This window comes from Coturnix japonica, chromosome 1 (genome assembly GCF_001577835.2).
Source record: "Coturnix japonica isolate 7356 chromosome 1, Coturnix japonica 2.1, whole genome shotgun sequence".
Taxonomy (NCBI): Eukaryota; Metazoa; Chordata; class Aves; order Galliformes; family Phasianidae; genus Coturnix; species Coturnix japonica.
In genome coordinates, this window is record NC_029516.1 from 106,882,050 (window position 1) to 106,903,889 (window position 21,840).

A 21,840-nucleotide genomic window follows, 5' to 3' on the forward strand; every position below is an offset into this window, starting at 1 on the left:
TGTTTTCTGAATTTGCTGCATCCCACTTCTACACATTGTGTCCAGGTTAGGTACTGTAGTTTGACCTTACGTCATAGTGCTATTTAAAGTGAAGTTCTTAAATTATTAACAATCATACATCAGTCCCTTCACTGCAATCGTAAGCAGCTTGCTTCTGTGAACTGAGATGGCTAATGATACAGAAATTAATGGAATGCTTCATATTTTGTTCCTGGCCAGGGGTGGATTTCTCTCAGGCCCCAGGATTTATTATATCCCCCCTCCCTTTTTGCTTGTACATGCAATGCATACCTAAGTATCACAGGAGAATTACAATATAAAGAGGTGCACCATCAATCTGATGGCCATTAAAATATGGTCACTGACCAAATCCCTTAATATACTGAGTTATTGCAGTTGGCTTTAGAATACACTTTAGAGAGGATTAACTGCAAAGCATGTTAAACCAAGGGCATATCTCTCATTCTCAGCTGCCACAAATGGGATGTAAGTTTTGCATACAGAAGGAAGGAGAAGGCTTTTGACAGCTAAAGATGCTTATCTTTCCTTTACCACAGGGAAGTCTGGACAAGATGCTGCCTGCCACCTTTCCAGGCTGACATTATCTGCACATCAGCAAAGCTGCTGAATGTCAGGCTGTGATAACCAGTGAATGCTTGCTTCCATATGCAGAAGAGCTTGCCACCATGCAGCAGACATCGGATAATGCTTCTGGAAATGGAGCAGGGAGAGAGAAGGAAGAAAATGTGCATTTAGTGTACACACCCACCTCCCAAATTAATTTGAGGAAGGTTTATGAAGATATGCAATTAAATTACAAGTACCTATGTAAGCTAGAAATCATTATCCATCATATTTTATTAATCCATTGATATTTTACTCACTGTGAGGCTCTTGTTAATATAAAGAGCTTAATTTCTTATGGCAGTTATTGAATAGTAATAAAATATCTTTTCTCCCACAGTGATGGCAAGTCCAAATGTTGTGGACAACAAGAGCTATTGCTGAAATTTAGCAGGTTTTTAATGCCTGCTGGATTTCATGGCAGACCTGTCCTGGCTGGAGTTAGCATAGACCTTAGCCATAGAGTAACCACATAGCACGTGTCATTTCTGTCAACACTTGGTGTTAATGTAAAAGCCATTTCTGCAGCCTGGAATGATGTTCTTTCTGGAGAAGAAGCTTGTCCAGATCCTTTAGGGAACTTATCAGAATATAATTATTTGAATATTTGAATATCTCTGCAGGATATTGTTTCAGCGTGTCTGTTACCTCATGGACCCTATTTCTGTGCTATGCTGTATTTGTAACAGGAGATATCATGACCACTTATGGACTAGAACACCACATTCTTGGGAACTCCCTTTGCCAGCAAATACACACACAATGGCAGCCTTGCCTGCAGCAGGGAGGTTGGAAGTAGAGGTTCTCTGAAGTCCTTCCGATCCAAGCCATTCTAGGATTCTGTGATTCTGTCATTCTAAATCTTAGTTGTCTCTTCAGGTAGGGATCCTTAAGCGACAAGAATTTCCCACTGTTTTCCTCCTCACCGTGTACCTCTGAACATGAGTTTCATGGGACCAGAATGCAGTGAGCCTAGGAAATGGTAGCCGGCAAATCTTCTTCATCCACTGCAGCACAGTGAAGCCACAGATATTGTGGGCAGAGTAATTCAGACATTTGGTGAGAAAAAGTGTCAGATACCAATTAAGTTACATGGACTGATGATGTGTTTTTGCAGCCCACAACCTTTTTTTTTTTTTTTTTTGCTGCCCCATCCTTTGCAAAAGAAACAAGCAAACAAGTGAAATTAAGGAAGCCCAGACCCCACAGTCCAGAATCAATCAGGAACCAGACACTTTTTATCACGGAAATGCTCATCAAATTTACCTGCAGGAAGGACTTTCTTGTCCCATGTGGCCTTTCCATGCCCAGTTCTGCACGGCAACCACTCTTGAAGAGAAGAGCAGCCATGCTAGCCTCACTGGTTGTTTAAAGAAACTGAACCTTATTTAGTTCTATACCTACCTTCCGCATTAATATAGGCACCTTCTGTAGTGCTGAGTGGCTTAGCACTACACAGAGAATTACAGAATCACAGAATCATTAAGGTTGGAAAAGACCACTAACATCATCTAGTCAAACCACCCACCTACCACAAATATTGCCCACTAAACCACGTTTCTTAGTACCACATCTACAAGGTTTTTGAACACCTCCAGGGACGGTGTCTCCACCACCTCCTGGGGCAGCCTGTGCCACTGCCTCATCACTCTTTCTGAGAATTTTTTTTTTCCTGACATCCAACCTGATCCTCCCCATGCACAACCTGAGGCCATTCTCTCTAGTCCCGTCTCTGCTACCTGGGAGAAGAGTCCAACCTCCACTCCTCTACAGCCTCCTTTCAGGCAGTTGTGAAGAGTGATAAGTAAGTTTTCACCTTCTCCAGACAAAAAACATCCATTGACTCATTCTCATCTCACCACCAGTGAGATGAAGAACTGGAAATAAAAGAGAATTCATGGTTTAAGATTAAAGAACTAAGGCTACTTGGCTGCTGGTGTCACCTGTGGGCTACACTTGGCACCTAGATCCCCGATATCTCCAGACTGCAGGTTTGCAATTTAGCTCCTGGAGGTGGCAGCAAGAGGACAAACAAACTTCAGCTCTTCATGATAGCAGAGCTTGATGGGAGGCAGGCAGGGGTGAGTGGGGCAACTCACAAGGTGAGTTAGAAGAGTTCTAATTGTGTTTCTCAGCAGAACAGCAGAATGCTTGGCAGACTTGGTTTTATTTAATTACTGTCAAACATGCTGCCCTTGAAACATATACAAATGATTCTTCACATGTATAAAAAGGTTGTCATTTAATAGACACAAAGTTAGTAAAATGGTGATCACTTTTCCTTGTTTAAGTGCTGTAGAGAGCTTGAATAGTTAGGAATAGCTACTGTAAGAGTTTTGAGGCTGGGATCCTCTGAGATTTCATAATAAGTCACATAATTTTTAACTAGTTTTAGTATGCTGTCTCTTCCTGTCCCAGATTGGTGGGCTTTGTATTTTGGTATCCTGCTGTGCATAAAAGATGTGCATTACCTAAAGGAAAATAAAACTGCCCTTTAGCAGATTTATAGCTTTTCAAAGAAAATTGGTTTCACTATATTTGGAAATCCATATGTGCTGAAAAAAGACTTTGGCTGAGAAGAGTTACCCAAAGCCCATAAAATATATGCAGAGTAAGTGTTCATGAGCTCAAAACAGGGGATTGTTTGATTAAACTGCAAGAGACATAATACAGCTGTAGAATTTTGTTTTCCTTTTTCCTTCGCTCTTTGCTCATTGCTATGCAAAGTCATTGCTATCTAATAGTAGGAACAACATTTCTGGCTATGTTCCTCCTGAGGTAGTTATAAAACTGATACAATGCAAATTAAGTAAGTTCTGAGGTTTTCTTCAGCTTTTCACTTATCAGGTTTTAAAGACTCCCACTGCATTGTAGAGCTGACTTAGAAATAGCACAGACTTTTCAGGTACTTAGTTTTGGGTACTCCTCGGGCACCTACCTATGCCTCACATTTTGCTTAAGTCTTGTGAAGCCAAGAAGAGTCTAAGAAAAACCCTGAACTGCTGGGCTCCAGGCAATTACCAGAGAGCTGGTACCACCCATGAGCACTCAGATCCGCCATGGTAGAAGCACTTCCCAGCAGCATAGCCATGTAGATGTCTGTTTTATGTCTCAGGGAATAGGAAATAATAAGGATGGAGTTAGCAGGATAGCTGGAGGGCTCCCTGAGAATTGTCATGTGCTGTGCATCACAACCTGCAGAGAAGCTGTCCTCTTGAATACAGAGGGAGACAGAGAGCCTTGCATTTGGGAGACAGGGAAATGAATCGGTGTGGTTTCTTGAGGTGGGATCTCTTAAAGATGTAGTCTTTACAGAGCAGGTCAGGACTGATTCTTTGATGAGATGAGGGACTAGATTGTGTGTTATGGAACATAATGATTAGAATTACAGAAACATAGAAATTTAGAAAAGACCTAAAAGATCATCTCGCCCAACCAATCAATACCATGCCCACTAAACATGTCCCTCAGTGCCACACCTCATCTTTGTCCCGTGTTTTCTCTTAGCTCTGTGCATGCTCCCTACAGGGAGAAAAGAGCTTTCATTTTTCTTCTGTGCACTGTTCCATGACTAAAAAATGAAAGATAATGCCTTCCTTCCCAGTTTCTGGAATAATTTCTTGCTGATACCACCTTAGCTAGGTTTTCCAAGAGAGAAGAGAAGGAGTATAGAAAGAGTTCAGCTGCTCTTGCTTTGTTCTTCATTTGTCCCTCTCCATCCAAATTTTTTCTGGAGGTGCTAAGATAAGCTGCCTTTGCTTGCAGCCCAAACGGGACTCTCTTGTCAGCAGGATACAGCTGGAACTGTTCAGTTTTCCTTTCTCATTGCCTCTGGAGCTGGTGAGGGACAAAAAGAAGTGAGCTTTTCTGATCCTGGGAGGAAATAAACTGAACAAGCTGTAGGGGCGCAGTAAATTTTTTTCTTCCACAGGGTTGTAGTAGGAGGAGTGAAAAAGAATACTGCCCTGGAGGGGTAAGTTAAACTTGGGACAGTGGGGATGATTGGTTGTCACAGCCATCAGCCATCTGCCTTGCCTCTCTTTTGGAAGCTGCCTGCCCAGCTGAATGATTCATGAACCACCTCGATTTATGACTTGGCTTAGTCACAGGAATTAAAATTTATGTGGGTTGGCTTTGATACATTAAGCTGTAAGTGTGGCAATGCAGGGATGGATACATGCCCCAGTTGGGGTGTTCCTGATATAAGCAGGGATACCAGCCTCTGGGAAGGGGTGTAAGATTCCTGGGAAGGAGAAACCCATCAGTCTTCCAAAAGTCACCTACACCAATGTGCATCAATAACTTTACCACCTCAGGAGCTATTTTTATTGTGCTAAAGCATGCAAGAAACTGTTTCATCACCAATTCTCAGGGCAGTGACCATAACCCGCTTACAGAGATACATTCACAAGCTCTGCATCCTCAAGGGACCTTTCTCTATGATTGAGTATACTTATACCAAGCCCTGTGTTTGAGCCCGAAGCAAAAAATGGATAAAACTATACATCTGCATCCATTCACTGCCCTTGCTTGCTTTTAAGAATTCTCTTCCACCTTTCTGAGTGTAATTTTTTCTCCAATAAATGAAATTGTGGAAAATATTTCTAGGTTATTTGATTCAAAACTTGTTTTCTCAGCAAAACTTAAACATTAATTCTGTTTCTTTCTGGAAAGTTTTAAGAACCTGAGCTACCGATGCATTTAGATGTAATACCTCCAACAGGCAATTTTCATTCACCCAGGTCACTTTGCATATATCTAGTTTCAAGCAAGTAATATAATAGCCTGTAACCAAGCTTATCAAGAGATGTGAAGAATAATTCTCATCATTACTCCTCTATCTGAGATGATCTTGGGACAAATTTTAGGCTTTTTCTATAGCCTAAAGGTCCATACAGCAGTATCAGGGATAGCATGCGTGAACTGAGGTAGGCATATCCCTGGTTTTGTCTGCCAAAAGTGCCTAGGGTGGTCATTACCAAATGAATTTAGTTTGTTCATTTCCAGTGTATCTAGCAAGTGACCTCAAAACTTTAAAAAAGAAGATAGCCTGTGGGATTTCCTGGGATTTGGAGATAAACTAGGCAGTCTCAAACTGCACAGAGCCAAAAAGAGAGGACAAAATCTTAAAAAATCCAAAAGAAAAAAGCAAAAGGAAATAGAAAGAAAAATTTAAAGCTCCAGACTTTATAAAAAATCCATTTTGTGTGTGTGTGTGTGCTTGACATACTGTAAAAACTAAAAATAAATAAATACATAAAATACAAGAAGAAGCAGTGAATTGTATTTAGATGCATACAGTATTGTAAATGACTGAAGGACAGATTCAGGTCTCGCCACACGCTTTCCTTCCTCCTCTTCCTCCTTTGCCTGCTCCCTCCTCTCCCTGCTCCATCTCCTCACGCTATGCCCTCTGCAAGCCAAGTGTAAAATAATGGCCTTCATTCATGTGTGACTTGCAACAGCCCTCTGAGAGTTTGTAGCAGTGGGAGCTTTCCTCCTGATTGTTGAATGCATGGGGTCATGCAGATCACTAGACGCCCACACTGTTGCATATCCGACAGTGTGAAGCCGATGCATTCCCTCCTGCAAGTTCTAGCATGGCACTGTCAGTTCCTGTCGGCTGCATGAGCAGCTCCAGAGCCAGCTGTACCATTTTGCAGTGGATGTAAATGCCTGCCTGTGTAGTGCTGTGCTGCAAAATGGGGGGTGGTGGAACAGAAGCCCCCTGGAGGGCACCAGCAGCCAAAGCCTTGCCCTCTGCAGCTTGTGTTTGTTCATAGTTGGAACAAGATAAAGCTGAAAAGAAGGAATCTTGCCTCCCTGCTATAAAACTACAGTCAGGTTAGTGTCGTGCCCATGGCTGAACTATCTAAAACACACCACCTGTTTTGTTCTATTGTTTGCTTCTGGCATACAATTGCTATGACTGCCTGGAGCGGGTTATTTTTTCCCTAGGAGTGATCTAAAGAGTGTCAATAGCTCTGCCACCTCCCACTGCCTACTGCTGCTCCACCCAAAGTGTGCTTTGCTAATATAAGCCTCATCTTGAAGTGACAGGGAGCTGAAGTAGTCCAACACTGCATATACAAAACTGAAAACTAAATGGAAATTGCAGCTTTGCTTACATCAGCTCACAGGCAGCTGGATATTTTTGTCTCAGCTAACAGAAGAAGCCCATCCCTCTGCCCCTGCCATAGGCCTGGAAGCTCAGAACAGACCCCTCTGACAGGTTTTAGCACTGCCTCTTGAGAAAGAGAGCAATCAGTGGTCTGTCATGTTATGAATCTTAGCAAGACAGCTCAGGAAGTACAGGACTAGCATATTGACTACCTGCCTTGTTCACCACTTGCTTAGGTGACACCTGTGGATGGGGAGGTTTTGTTTTTCTCTCTCCTGTGCTTGATTACATCACCGTCAGCATTGCTGCCTTCATTACTTCATTCCTCCCTTCCTCACCCTGGAAGAAAAGAAAAATTAAGTTAAAAGCCATGCTTATCAGAGAGGCAGGGTTTAATTAGCTTACAAAAATACAAATTTCATGGTTCTTCAGAGATAGACATGGTGGAAATGGTAGAACTTTAATAACAGTGCTTAGCATTTGTGAAGTGCTGTGTGAGTTTGAAGTGTGTTACTTTGACCTCAGCAGTCTGCACAACCCTCCTGCGGCAAATCTTGGAGGTTACTGTAGCATCTGTGTAGGGTTGCTGATGTGGATTGTAGGGATAGTTTGGATTGTATGCTGTGAGAAAGCCTAGTTATAGATTATTCAGACATAGAATACCTAGGTCTAACAGCTGATGCACGTTTTCATAGGAAAGTCTATGAGCACTTTGCCAACCACATTGCCCAAAGAGTGGAGTATGACTCATAGAATCACAGAATCATTCAGGCTGGAAAAGACCTCTAAAATCATCTTACCCAACTGTCAACCTATCCACCTCCCAGGACAGGCTGTTACAGATTAACTTGCGGCTGCTACTTAAATAGCTATGGCTACTTTGTCTTCTATTTTGCCTACAAAGAAGTCACCACATATTTGAAAAACAAGAAATGAAATTAATGCTTGACTTCACAGAAGCAAGGTGAGAATAGGCAGTAGGTTTCCTTTCCATAGATATGTTGCCTAGGAAACATCATTCTGTGATAGCTGCATGTTTGGTAGGACTGTATCAACTTTATCTCTGAGGAAACACAGGAAGAAAACGCTTCTAAAGGGAAGGGAATAAGAGCAAAGCTCCACCTCCATTCCATCCTCACTCTTGTTGCTGTTAGGGCATATCACAAGCTAATGACCAGGACTAGGAAGTTCCTTATGCTCACTGCTACCCCTTAAATCCTAAATTAAGGTGATCCAAACTTCTGTGTCTTTGGACCAGCTCTAGAGGTACCTAATGTCCATGGAGTAAGGCTATGACAGAACTGCTGCACAGCGGGTGCTCAGTGATTGGGTCTTTGAGAAAGCCTGCTCCAAAATGCCGGCCTAGATATAGCTCTAATCCTCAAAACACCTTTCTGAGACAGAGATAGCATCGTTAAGAAATGAGAAGTGACAGGATCAGATAGTTACAAAGATCCTGTCGGTATCAAGATAGGCAGGTGACAAGACAGTCAAAGCTTTAGAGGAAACAGGGCAGACCCTGGGAAGGGGGGAGCAAACCTCACTCTTTTAAAGGAACAGGAGCTATAATTAAAAAATGTACAGAAAACAAAGCATAGTGATTTGGAAACGTTTTGAAATCGATGTGTCAATGCCAATATGGAGATAAGCCACCTTTAGTTCTTTCACAAGACCTGTCAGAAAGCGACCTGGTTAATCAGTTAACAATTCTCATTGTGAGCAACATTAAAAAACAAAGAAACCACAAACACAAATTGCTTTATATAGAGAAAAACCCAGGGAAACCTGGAATTCATGAATGCAAGACTTCAGTGTGAGCTGAAAATAACTAGATGTCAAAGATAGCCAGTTAAAGATCTAGTAGTATATCTAATGCCAGGCAAGATATTGATTTCCTGGAAAGAGAGGGTCAAGGACAGGTGACTCAGATAATTTCACAGTAAATGCCCTTTTCTGTCCAGTACTGCAATCACTGCAGCATCTCTGCAATTCCCAGGAGTGCAAACCCACTAATGCCATGAAGCATGTCTTGTTTTGATGCTCAAGAGCACTATGATTTACTTACTCATTTTTTAGATGTTGTACGTACATGTAATGGAAAATAAAACATAAAAGAAAAACTGAAGTACTCTTTTAGAATAATTAAGGCTCAGAAGTAAAGTTTTTAAATCCCAGAACCAGTTTTCTTTTGTCGTTGTTGCTTATTCCTCTGCTGTAAAGTTTCGAAGAATTTGGCATCTTCTGGCATTATGTCAGTTCTGCAGCTACACAAGCTATCTCTGCTGCTTGATGTTATCATAGGGATTTTGCTTTGTGGCTTGCAGGATAATGCATTTTCAAGCAGCTAAGGCCAATCCAACAGAGATATTCAGAAAAACTCTAAGAAACAAACAAAAAGAAGCCAGAAGAGACTGGCTTCTCTTCTTTTCTAGGAAGAATTTTTAGTCTTTCATAATTAATTTGTCTAACAAATTAAGTCCTCTATTGATGGAATGGTTACCTTCCCTTTTAATCAGGAAATCTTACCTAATGTCTATTCTAACTTTCCCTTGGTGCTGTTTAAGATCACAATTCTGGTCTTATCCCTGCTAGGGTTGGGAGCAAAAATTTGTTTTTGCTTTGATTCTGCAGTTTGGTCATAGAATCATATAAGGCTATAATAAAACTAAGCTTATCATGTGGGGCACCCATTTTGGTGGCTCAGTAAAGCCACCAAAGAGAGCCCACAGACTTACTGATGTATGCTGAATATCAGTCACAATTACTCCAGACAAGGTTTTCCCTGTCTGAGTAGAGTGGGGAGATTATTTCTCTAACTATATGTGCTTAGTTATTTATCATCTCCTGAATTTTATTCTGTCTTTTCCCTGCAGGAAGGAAAAGCTTTTTGACTGTGGTGAGTAATCAGTGGGAGTATTCCAGTCCAAGATGCACTGTGAGAGGGTTATGCCCCTTGGGATTGCTGTGCTAGTATCAGAGCCAAAATCCAGCCAGAACTTTCTCCACGCTAGAACTGGGACCCTCTTCTAAAGCCAGTGATATTTGCTGTCAAAACACATTTTCTGCCTTGAATACAAATACCAGTGATGGTATGATGTCATGAACTTGTCCTATTATTGCTCCCATTAGTCCAAGAGTCTTGACCTCCTGGACATAAGAGAGAGGGCTTGGATTCTTCTTAAAACTATTTTTTTGCCATCATTATAGTTTGACATTTTTGTTCTGGGTGTGCCAGGCAGGCAGAGATGAACTCTGGGCCATGGGCTGACTTAACAATGGATAGTGTAGGTGCTCTGAGGGGCCATAGTCCCTACAGAAGATTTCTTCAAGACTTCCTACTTGCACAACTTGCCTCTGAAACCACAGAGATATACCAGTATATATTAAAGCTAAAATAAATGTGGATACTGCAGTATAAATTGTCCCTACTATCCATGTTGTCAGATGTGGCCCCTTCCAGGGAAACTGTTTTCACATTCAGACTCAGTCTTTGCAATAAAAACTTGATGGATTATGCACGTCTGGATTGCCTGGAATGTCTTGAGTCTTACACATAAACAAATCATAGAATCATATAATGTTTTAATTTGCAAGAGGCCCTTAAAGGCTCTCTGGTCCAATTCCTCTGCAGAGAATAGGGACACCTACAGCTACATCAGGTGTTCAGAGATCTTGTCACCAGGAATGGAGCATCCACCACCTCCCAGGGAAACAAGTTTCAGGACTCCCTGAATATATGTGCAGTGAGTTAAGCTGTGAGTAGCACTAACATCAGTGGAGAGTCCTTTGGGCTTGTGAAGGCCATTTAACCTCCACCAGTTACTATCCAAACACACTGACAGTGAGAATCTCCTTTCCAGTGAAAGGCTTCAAAAGATGGCCTCGCAGAGCCCCTTGCAGAGACTGCTGGAGAAAACTGGCCTGGAGTCCACCAGCAACTGCCTGAAGTGGTAATAAGGTTTCTCTTTTTCATTCTTGAACTTTATACAAGGTGTCACAGCACAACTGAACAGTATGGGAGTAGCGCCTGCCAGCAAAACACAGGAAATCTGATTGCTTATAGGATTTTATCAGGTCATCTCTCCTTTCCCATAATACATCTGACAGCCTAAGGCTGTCTGCGGCATTTTGCCATGCTGTCTTTGGAAGGATGTTTGTCACCTGCTCTCCCAGTTCTAAAAGTTTCTTCTGTTTCTAAATGTCTTGCTTTGCACCTGGTGACATTACTTATCATACATTCTGGAACATTCTGTTTCATCTGTCCTTGCTGCCCAAGTGCCATCTTTAGAGTTAAAACCATTTGTTAACCCTCTCCAAGGAAGAAATTATCCATTCAAAAAATCAGTCATGAATTCATTTTCCCAGCACAAGCAGTGATTACAGATAGACTACAAAACACTCTGACACCAGCTTGCTTGCTATTTTTGCCCAGGAAAGAGTTAGATATTGCACTACACAAACATACACACACATATAGTAACACCTCTAGAGCAAGGAATGAGGAGTTAAGCCCTTGTTGCTGACCTTAAAGATTGTTTGTGAACTAGCACTCGATTCAGTGATGTGGAAAGGGACATTTTGGTTGAGATCAAAAGACCATTCAGCTGTTTTTGAATATGTGTGAGAAAAGGTTGCAAGAAATGAGGAATACTCAATGGGAACTTTATACAATCTTGTGCTTTTGTTTTTGTGCTTCCTTTCCCCCAGCTTCCAGCAACCTCTGGTTGGAGAAAGCAGTAATAAATAGAAAACTACCAGAAGTCAGTAATAAGGGTGAGGAGGGGAACAACAAAACAAAACTAGCACTCTGCAGGTTATTTATAATTTAGACATAGGTGACATCCAGCCTGGGGGAAAATAGGTTTTCACACTTGCAATAGGCAATAAAATCATATTTGAATAAAACAATTTACTAGTAAAATGTTAACAGATGATGGGCAAATCCCCTTGACTATTAGTGTCTCCTGTGGGTGGCTACTAGAGACAAGACAGAGAGATTGGAATTACACATTTCTCATAGCAATTTCTTTTCTTGAGGAGAGCCTGTAGGATTTAGTGCATAAGAGCAGATATAATGAGCAACATCTGTTTCTGTCATTCTGTGGATGAGCATGTGAGGGAAGGAGGGAGAAAGAAAATGGGAGGAAAAACAAGGTTTGTGGTTGGCATGAAACAATACAGAATCAACATATTGGCTCAGTTCTGAAGGAGCTCTCCTGAATTAACACTTGCTACCCCTGTGTCTAACAAGCACAGGGTCAGTAACTGAAACTACATAAGGAAATACAATGACTTTATGTGGATAATTTTACAGACCAATAGTTATAACTACTGTTATAACAAAGAAGGAAACCTGTGCTTCCATCAGTTGATTCAGAGTGATTACCACCAACACTATATAAGGTCTGACCTTAGGATGTTTTTGGATGCTGGCTTCAGTGAAGCTCTGCCAAAACTATTAAATGGCAAATAAACAGAAGCAGTCATAAATTGAGGATGGAGATTTTGTTCAGATTAGCGTGAATGATCCAAGCTGCTTTTTTGCAGTAGTAATTCAGACAAGAGTGTCTCACTCTGAAATTCCCAGTATTTTGTGACCTGAGGACACTAAGATACATCACAACAGAAAGTGATGGGGCAGTGCATTATCTGAATTTTCTGGACCTGAAGAAAAGTGTCAATTCAGGCCCATAGGAATGTGCGCTGAAGTCACATTTTCCTTGTTTTTAATAGAGGAAGTTGAATTGATGAATTTCAAAGAAAAAGAGCATATCTCCCAGGTATGCTTTGGCATCCCATAACTCAGAACATTCAGGATTATTTTCCAAAAACTCTAAATGCACTCATGATGTTCTTTGGCTATCATAAGATCTGATTTCACCTTAATTTTATGTGGGCATGGTGTAAAACTTTTTATAAATTTACCTCCTCAATAGCAATGTTTTTATAGAAAAATTTCTAGTTAGTTTATATTTAGTTTATGTCTTCCATTTTCTCTTTTACTGGTGATAAACAACATTTCATTTGGGCCAAAATTGACATCATCACAGAATTATGCTGAAGGAATCACTGTCTTAACTTCGAACTTAATTTCTTTTCATTGAAGATGAAACACATCTCTGTCTGAAATACTGGGTCATACCCTCAAGTAAAGTCACATGCATCGAGTTTAAGCAAGGAAAATGATAAGAGCTTTAATGTTCCCATGGTTATTTGACAGGGGGAAATAACTCATTTTTTATGGGAAAAGGCAGGATTTGGAGTAAATCTTTGTTTTTGAGTGATGATAAATGAAAGGCTGATGTGATGATCCTTCTTGACAGCATTTGGGGAAAATGATGATGCGTCTGTCTAGCTGATGGATTTTCATTCTAGCCATAGCTGGCAACTATTACTGCATTTTTTCCCCCAAAGTCATTTCCAGTAAGTAATTCTACATTGAGGGGATAATATATCAAAATTAATTAGGTAAATGTGGGAGTACACGTGCATTTATATGTGTGCATGATCAAGAGCAAATTTGGATTTAAAAAGGCAAATTCCTAGATGGTTATAAATCCCATAGTGGTTAAAATGAAATTCTATACTCTTTGCCTGCAAGACAATGTACTTAGCAGCCCCCCTTGAGAAGCACCAGGTTTCCAGAACTCTCTACATCCCATCACGGGGTCCATACTTCTGCTGTGCTGTGGTTTGTTAGACTGAAATCATCATCACGGTCACTGTAGGCTATCCATGTTGGATGTAAATTCAAAATATTTAATCTGTGCCTTCTGATTCAAGTAGGATGCTTATTGATGAAGATGGGGGGACTAGAAGTTTTGGAACGTTGAATACTTTTTGGCAAAAATAAGAATTGCAGAAAGATAAAACAGATGGAGGTTGTCAGACAAGCAAATGAGTGGATGTTACAGTGAAAACTATTTGCAATGAAATCATTAACACTGGTCATTAAATTGTCACTTTTACATTTCAGAATTAATAGTCCATGAAGAGGAATGGAAGAAGTCATACCTCTCAGATCTTTTGCTCCAGGCTTTTTAAGATTTTTCTCACAGTCGCAAAATTTAGTACTTAGTACCATGAGCAGCAGCAAAGTGTGGTCTTGCTTCCACCAATTGCACCTGTAGTCAAACACTGTAATGCTAAGTACATGGTGAGAGCAGAATTAAGTTTTGAGTGGTTGGAGGCACTTGGAGCCCTCCAAGCAAACCTCTTCAGTGAGCTCCTCTGCTACATGGTGAGCAGGTGGGGCACACAGAAGCCTTCCCATCTATGGGGTCTTTTAAAGTGTCTCTCAGTGTGCCAGCCACAGATTTTCATGGAATTGGACGAACCAACATTTGGGAGATGTTTGACCTTATGTTAAATTTCAACACTGTCCCACATTTAGATTTTGCTTAGGACCAAGTAAAAAGATATTTAATGTACTTAAATACATGCATGAAACTCAAAAGAGTGGCGAGGCAATGGCATAGGCTGCTTATGGAGGTCATGGAGTCGCCATCCCTGGCGGTGTTCAAGGTATGTGTAGATGTGGCACTGTGAGCATGGTGTGACAGACTGTCGGTTGGGCGAGGTTAACTTAGAGATTTTTTCAACTCTAACAATTCTGTGATGCTATGAAATCTAGGTATATTACACAGCATTGGTACCTGTGTATGTGTTTGTTTCACCAGAGTTTTAGGGCTGTGTTTCTTCTCTGTCAAAGACTTTGATGAGTGTTAAACCCATCAGTGTCCCTCCCTTCCTAACAGTGGAGTGCTTCCCTACTTTACACCCCCCCACTAATAATGTTCTGTACCTCAGGCACTTTCTGGAATTTTGTTGGGATTCAGGGTTGTATAATTCCCTCTCTCTTGGGGGACATGCTGTTTGGTGCCTGTATCACGTTATTTCACCTTCTGCTTCTCCCCACGCACATACTTTATTTCCTGTAAAACCTATGGAACAGATCAGCTCATTTTGAAAAAACTGACTACTGTGCTGACTCATACCCATCAATAGCTCCATTAACAAAGTTGAGGATAGAGAACCAGTAGTGCTGCTGATGGTGCACAGGGAAGAAAATAATGCTGGTTGGTATTCAGATCTGCAGCAAAACTAATAGAAATGGCAGTGGGGATGAAACAAGATACTTTGGTTTGTAAACTACTCTAACCAATGTGTGGAACACTTAGAAAGAAAGAATGCCATTTTAAAACTGCTTTCTGGATGCTAGCAGAATTTAAGCAAAAATTCTGTGTAAGTGATACACAGATCACTGCAGAACCCCTTCAGAAGTTAAGAGGGCATCACCATGTCAGTGTAAAGATGCATTACTTGAGATCTCTTATCTCATTCAGCCACATAGAAGAAAGGTGAAGACAAACTGTGTTTTGCCTTTAGACCACAGAATTAAAATTTCAACACTTTTAGATAGGTGTTCCCAAAATTACATAGTGCAATATTCAGAGCAGAAACACTTAACATTTAAGCCTTGCTGCATTTGCAGTTGCTGTGCTATGTGCCTAGCTTTGCATGCAGCAAGAAGGAGGTCTAGATAACAAGGTGCACCATACATGCTATGGCGAAAGCTGCCTTTCCTGATCAGCAGAAACAAAAGAGGAATTAAGCTTTTGGTTTATCCTTCAGGGCTAGGTTTAGAATCACAAAATTTTTTCAGTTGGAAGGGACACTTAAAGATCATCTGGTTCAGCTACTGTTCAATGAATAGGGACAAGGTTTATTCACCTCAAGTCAAGCAGAAGTACCTGTTACCAGCTGGGAAGCTGAAGGTCTGTATCCTGAGCACTCATCCACTCCTGAGTGGAAAAAGGGAAGGCAGGAAACAGAGACAAAAACACTGCTCTAGCTGTGAATTTAACATCTACTTGTCACTGACTACTCAGAGCAGTGAGGGCTTTTCTCCCCTCATTGAGACTTTGGTGGCTGTATCTGTTTTGTTACAATGGGTGGGATGTCAGGTTACAGAAGGGATCGGTGCAGTATTTTCAAAACTTTTCTGGCTGTGTTTGCATTCACGCTGAAGACATTTAAGATTAGTTGTGAATTTCTGGAGTGCTGAAATGTTGAATATGGAAACTTAAATGATCTTGAAAAGCATATTTCAGTAGCCTGACACTCTCTATTATTGTTGAATGCATTGACTATGGTCTGCTTTTTACATGATTCTGATACTTCTAAAGCAGTGGTTAACAGGGAATGTGTTGCTTATTCATATGTTTTCAGAAAGGTTTTGATGTGCTACGGATGGCTACATTAATCCCATTAATGTCAAAGTAAATACAAAAAGGAGAAACTCTTATCCCCACATATGAAATGTTATTATGTCAGAAATAGCCAATTGCCTAATGAGATGCTTTGGAGTTTGGACGTATCTTTTGCTTACTTCAGAGATACAACTACTCACTTCAGTGCATTAAATGATGGTGATCACTGTGCTGGTACAGGCTTTGGCATGCTCCCATAAGTTGATGACTTCCAGCAGACCACCGTCACTGCTCCTTAAAAATAGAACCCAGGTGTTGCAATGCGTCATGAAAAGGACTTTCTTTCATGAATGAGTGATCTGATCTGATGGCAATTGCTTGCAGTCTGAATCACCATTTTTTACTAAATAGGGAATTTTATATAGGGAATTTTATAGACATTCATGTAATGGAAGTTCACAATATACCTCCTTTTCTTGTTGGTTTTTTTTTTTGTTTTTGTTTTGTTTTGTTTTGTTTTGTTTTTGTTTTGTTTTGTTTTTTTATCCCTGCCATTTTAATCTTGCCTGTGGAATATGTTAAGAAACAACTCATTATGGACCTAATCCAAACCCCTTTAAGTCAGTGAATGCACAACTGCTTACTGCAAAGGGCTTTGAATCAGCCCCAGTAGGTATGGAATCCATACTGCAAAACATATAACCTGCAAATTAACAGTGGAATTTTTAGTTTATTTTCATTGCTTTTATTAACACTATTGTGTAAATTTTCCCATCTGCCACTCATTAGATATGTTAAGATGCACAGCTGTGATTCCCAGTGATGACTCTGGCATGTGATATTAACCACATCCAATGGTCTGCTAAGTGGCCAGAGTAGTCAGTCCTCTTTTATTTCTTCCAGGTGCAGCCGTACAGGCTAGTAAAGCTATAGAAATGGTTCTGTTTCCATTAAATAAACAAATGCATTCACAGAGACTTTTAAAATGGCACTACTGCAGATGTTTCACGGATGCAATATGATGTAGAGATCCTTAAGGTTTCCACAAGAATTTGAGACAAACAACCAGAAGAGGAATGTAAATGCTACCCTTTGTTTCATTTCAGTATGCATTCATATTTTACACAATAAGTGTTAAATTTACAAAGAGGAATCCCTATGATTTCTGATTCAGCACATGATTTTTCACCTTAGGCTGTATACATAGAGGGTAGATATAAATACACAAATCCAGCTGTGCTCCATTTTTGTAACTTATGTAAGTGTTTGTGTCTACATAAATTGATAACACAGAACTGTGGGAAAGACTTGCACTGTCAAATGAACTGTTTGTACAAGCAGAAATCATGTTTTGAACCCATGGGTCCTTTAAAAAGCCACATTTTCAAAATGGATTCTTTTCAGTTTGCCATTAAGACTGAAAAGTATCCTAATAGGTATAACAAGTATAATCTGTTGAGTTTAATGCCAAGAAGTCTCACAGCCTACCTTTTTTATCCCCAGCTTCCTAACAGCTAATGGTGAGTTTTGCCTTGAAAACATTTTATGTATGTCTTATCCTCCATAATCTTTCAAACTCCCTAAATGAAAGAGCACCATTTCCACAATGCTGATAGGTCACCCAGAACCAGGATAGCCTGCCACTTGCACACAGGCTTGCACAGAGATTGGTGGTGGAACAATGGGCGGTAGGGAGTGGAGCAAAGAAAACCTTCCAGTGTGGAAGAACACACATACTTATGTTCTCCACTTCAGCAATGCAGAATGACTCTCAAAAGCAATAAAAGCTCTGTTTGGAAAAAAAACTTCCTCCTCTCAACATCTTATTTGGAACTGTTTACCCATAGATCATTTCTCTTTGCCTCATTAAAGAAAATATTCTATGTGTCCATTCACATTATGAGGATATTGACATTTAAAATCTAAGGTCAAACAAGGATTTGATATCAACTTGGTTTGTTTTTCAGGCTGTTAAAAGATTTATTTTAAAGAAACAATAATTGCTGAAATATGTTAAACCATAAAAGAATGTAGCTTTTATTTGCCTTTTCTTTGTCTTTTTACTTATTTATTTATTTCTAGAAAATATCTCTTTATTGGACATTTAATAGTAAAAGGGAAAGATATAAGTGTGAAAAGTGCGATCTGGAAGGTCTTTAACCCACATACTATATCCAATGTGTTAGTCATGTTTGATTCAGGCCATAATGGAAGAAAAGTAGGAGGGTTATAGTATAGCTGGCTAATTGTCTTGCAACTTTTTTTTTTGGTCATTTTGGCAATTACTTGGTAAGCAAAAAGTTCAAATAACCATATTAATTAAATTGATTAGTGCTTGATGCAGCATTTCCCATTAATGATTAATGAGATCTGTCCTAGGAACTTGCTGCATTGCTGCACTGGATTGGATATTTCTGGTTAATGCACTTCACATACAATGATTTGTAGGCAGCTCTGTACACAAAAAGATATTTCACGCCATTGAAATGCTACTTGTAAAACAGTGTTCTGTTATTGTTCTACCAGTAACTTCCTATTCTACAGAAATAGGTACATGTGCTACATCTGCACCTAAAACCACCCTTTGAGTTCTGCTTTGAAGGAACCAAGGATGAGTTTAAACTTGAATCAAGCTCACACTTGAAGTTGATTCACTTTCTGGAGGACCAGAAGATCCTTGAGACTGAGTAAACACAGACCTGGATTGAGCACATTCATGCCAAGGAGTACTTGGTGATTCCAAACATACCATTATAATCATGGATGAAGGCATAGTAAAGATTCCTGTCCCTCAAGTTTGCAGCAATAACTGACAAACAATTCCAGGTGGGAAAAGCAAGCAAGTGTCCCCCACTTGCTTACATAGGGCTCTCATCACAATTCAGGATGCTTTATCTAGAGGATAATAATTCCCCACTGACTAGACCTCAAAGCTATGAAGTACAAAGATGATTTCCCTAATTCAGCATTTGAAGCCAGCCTAATGGCTGAGTTAATCCCTATATCATGTATTCTTATGATGGTTGGTTGGTTGGTTTTTTTTTTCTTTTTCATTAGTTATTCACTTGATTCTGAGTTAATTAAAATTACATCTCTGAGCTGTGGGAGGCTGCCATGTGAGACACCAATTTGCCACAACCTTACATGTGATTTATGCAAACATGATCAGGATTTCTGAAGGGAAAGTGACTTTCTCCACTAGCTACAAAGGAGTCCAAAGATGGCTTTTTAAATGTATAGAGGTTAGGCTTACTCAGCTCTCCCCTATATCATTTCATTGGATAGCAACAAAGTCTTGGTTTGAATATTCCGGCCAATAAACATTTAAACCAATTTTCAATGACCAGTAAGTTAAAATAATCATCAGTCCTGGGCTTAAAAATCAACTCTGTGCTCCTTACCTTGTTATACTGCACACTGGCCTTTGTTGAATTGGCTTTCTGAGAGTTCCACCTTCTTATTCTTCATTTCTATCTCTACTTTATTTCCCCTCATCCATGTATCATGCTTAATTCATTATTAGCTGCATTTGCATTCATCTGGCAAGAGGTCAAGCTCCCTAGGGCAGAAAGCTTATCTTTCTTTGGATAGGAGATGAATGTGAATGTGGGCTTTTTTTTTCCTTCCAAATAATGTATGAATAGACAACAGAGCCTTTAGCAGGACGTTGCATTTGGCTGTAGACTAATTTGGGTTTAAACACAATATGTGATAATCTTGAGATGTATATTCAAAACATATTCATATGATTATGAGGAGTTATTCCTTTCATTTTAACAGATTTATAAGGAATTTGTGTATGGCTCTTCACTGAAGAGACAGTCATTTACTACATGACAGCCTCTGGGATCACCTGTTTGACCACTATGGCCTGCATCATCCTTTTATATATAATTGCAAGGCATTTAAATCATGCAATCAGTGCAATAAAGGATCTGAGCAACACAAAAGGCTGTTGTCCAGTTAGTGTCCAGAGCTGTCCTCCAGCAAGTGGGGGAGAGCTCTGAGGGGCAAATGATGCTCTTTGTATGGCTGTTCTTAATACAGGGGGCTACATAGATCATAGAATCACCAAGGTTGGAAAAGACCTAGAAGATCATCCAGTCCAAGTACATGTACGCAGTACATGTCAGGTGAATGGACATTGCAAAGGATTGTCAATCCCATTAGCTCTTCTCACTCTTCTTTTAGATCTTGTCTAGTGAGTAATGTAGTACAAAGGTGAAGTCTTTGTGGCTTATTCTCAGTAAGATAGTCTCTAGTTTTGCAAATTTTCAAATGCATCTGCAATGTGAAGTTTCACAGTAATAATGTAAAAGATTTAATTCAGAAAGCTTCAGGTGTAGATTCACATAATATTGTCCAGCACCGTAAATCTGACTGAAAACTTTCTTAATTTTTCTTTTCAGTAATCAAATAACTTTGTGTGAATCTAACTCTTGGATTCTTCATGGTCTGGCCATGTTTAAGATGTCAGAAAAGAATGAAGAGAAACTAATCAGCAATGGTGAAGGACAAAGCACCTGCTGGGCAGGTAAATCGAAGTGTGGGAGAAAGAAAGAAATCAAAAGAAGTAATGAAAATAAATAAAATGTAAACAAATAAATAAATAAATAAAAAACAAATGAGTGAAAAAATGATCGAGTATTATGGAAAGCACTGTCTACATAAACTCAAAAGGGACATTGTTGCAAAAACTGTGCAGTCAAAATCCTATGCATTAAAGAAGTGCAAATCTCACTTCAAAATTCTGAGTTCAGGTTCAAAATTCTGAAATTTAAAAATGGCATACAGATGTATTTATATACATACATATATATATATAGATATATATATATATATATATTATTTTTTTTTTCCAGGAGTCTGATCTCTTAGGAAGCATGCAGGTCATGTTTCTTAATTGCTGCCCCTCACCACATAATGTGGTTCAAGCCAGAAACCTTTTTCATTTTTCATTGTGTGTTCCCTCATCATCATCATCATATGCAAGGGGAAAGAAGGAAACAACCTCTAAGCTGGCTGGGCAAGAGACAGGGCACAGCTGGCTTTCAGACCCCTGTTTTATGAGTTTAGATAGGGCTCTCATTTATCACACTTTAGGATGCTTTATTTAAAGGATAATAATCTCAATTATTGTAGATCTGAACATAGTCACACAGCAGCTAAAGTCTCACAAAGTACTCTCACGTTACCAAAAATTACACTTCCTGTAATCTAGCATGAAAGAAGAGATGTTCCCCCCAAATTATCTTCATGTTCAATAAAGCACCTCGCAGGTTTCAGAAAGGTGCAGAATAATACAAAATTCACAACCAGTTCAAATTGAGGCTATGAATTGATACCTGTTCTGGGACTGATTGCCCAGGACTGCTGGAAGAGTAACCATTTCTCCTGGATATTCATGCAGAAGAAAACTCACAAGAAAAGGAGAAAGAGATTGGCAGTTCAGTGAAGAAGGAATGGAAATGAACAGATTAAATTTCAACTACTGCTTATAAATTTTAAACTAACAATATGGGTCCTGGATGTGGTTCATCCTAGTGTGGGGATCCAGGAGCTAAGATAATTCATTTTTGAAGGCTGTAGATTAGCTTAATTTATTATTATTTTTTTTCCCTAGCAACGTGTCATTGACTAATGGAAATATATTGGCACAATACTTGCAGGTTATTGTTCCATGTGTCTGTACTTCTCAACTGGAAATTTGTAAGCAGGTCATGACTAAAAGCAATACAAATGCAGTCAGCTATTCAAATATTCAAAATATATCATGCTATATTTATTGGAAACAAAGTCTGACAAGATTATATGTATACTAGGAACTGATAATGAAACATTGCTTTGCATTGGCACAGGCAGTTATCAGCAACAGAGAAATTA

The 21,840-nt window shown here is 39.7% G+C and overlaps 1 long non-coding RNA gene across 2 annotated transcripts in view; it reads right to left on the bottom strand.

Annotated features, from left to right (window-relative positions):
* The window catches only part of LOC107324988, a 183,359-nt gene that overhangs the window by 88,598 nt on the left and 72,921 nt on the right, over positions 1-21,840 (bottom strand). For both annotated transcript variants that reach the window (XR_001559598.2, XR_004305435.1), the window contains exon 2: positions 6,958-7,084. This is a non-coding gene — a long non-coding RNA (uncharacterized LOC107324988). The remainder of the gene's footprint in view (positions 1-6,957; positions 7,085-21,840) is intronic.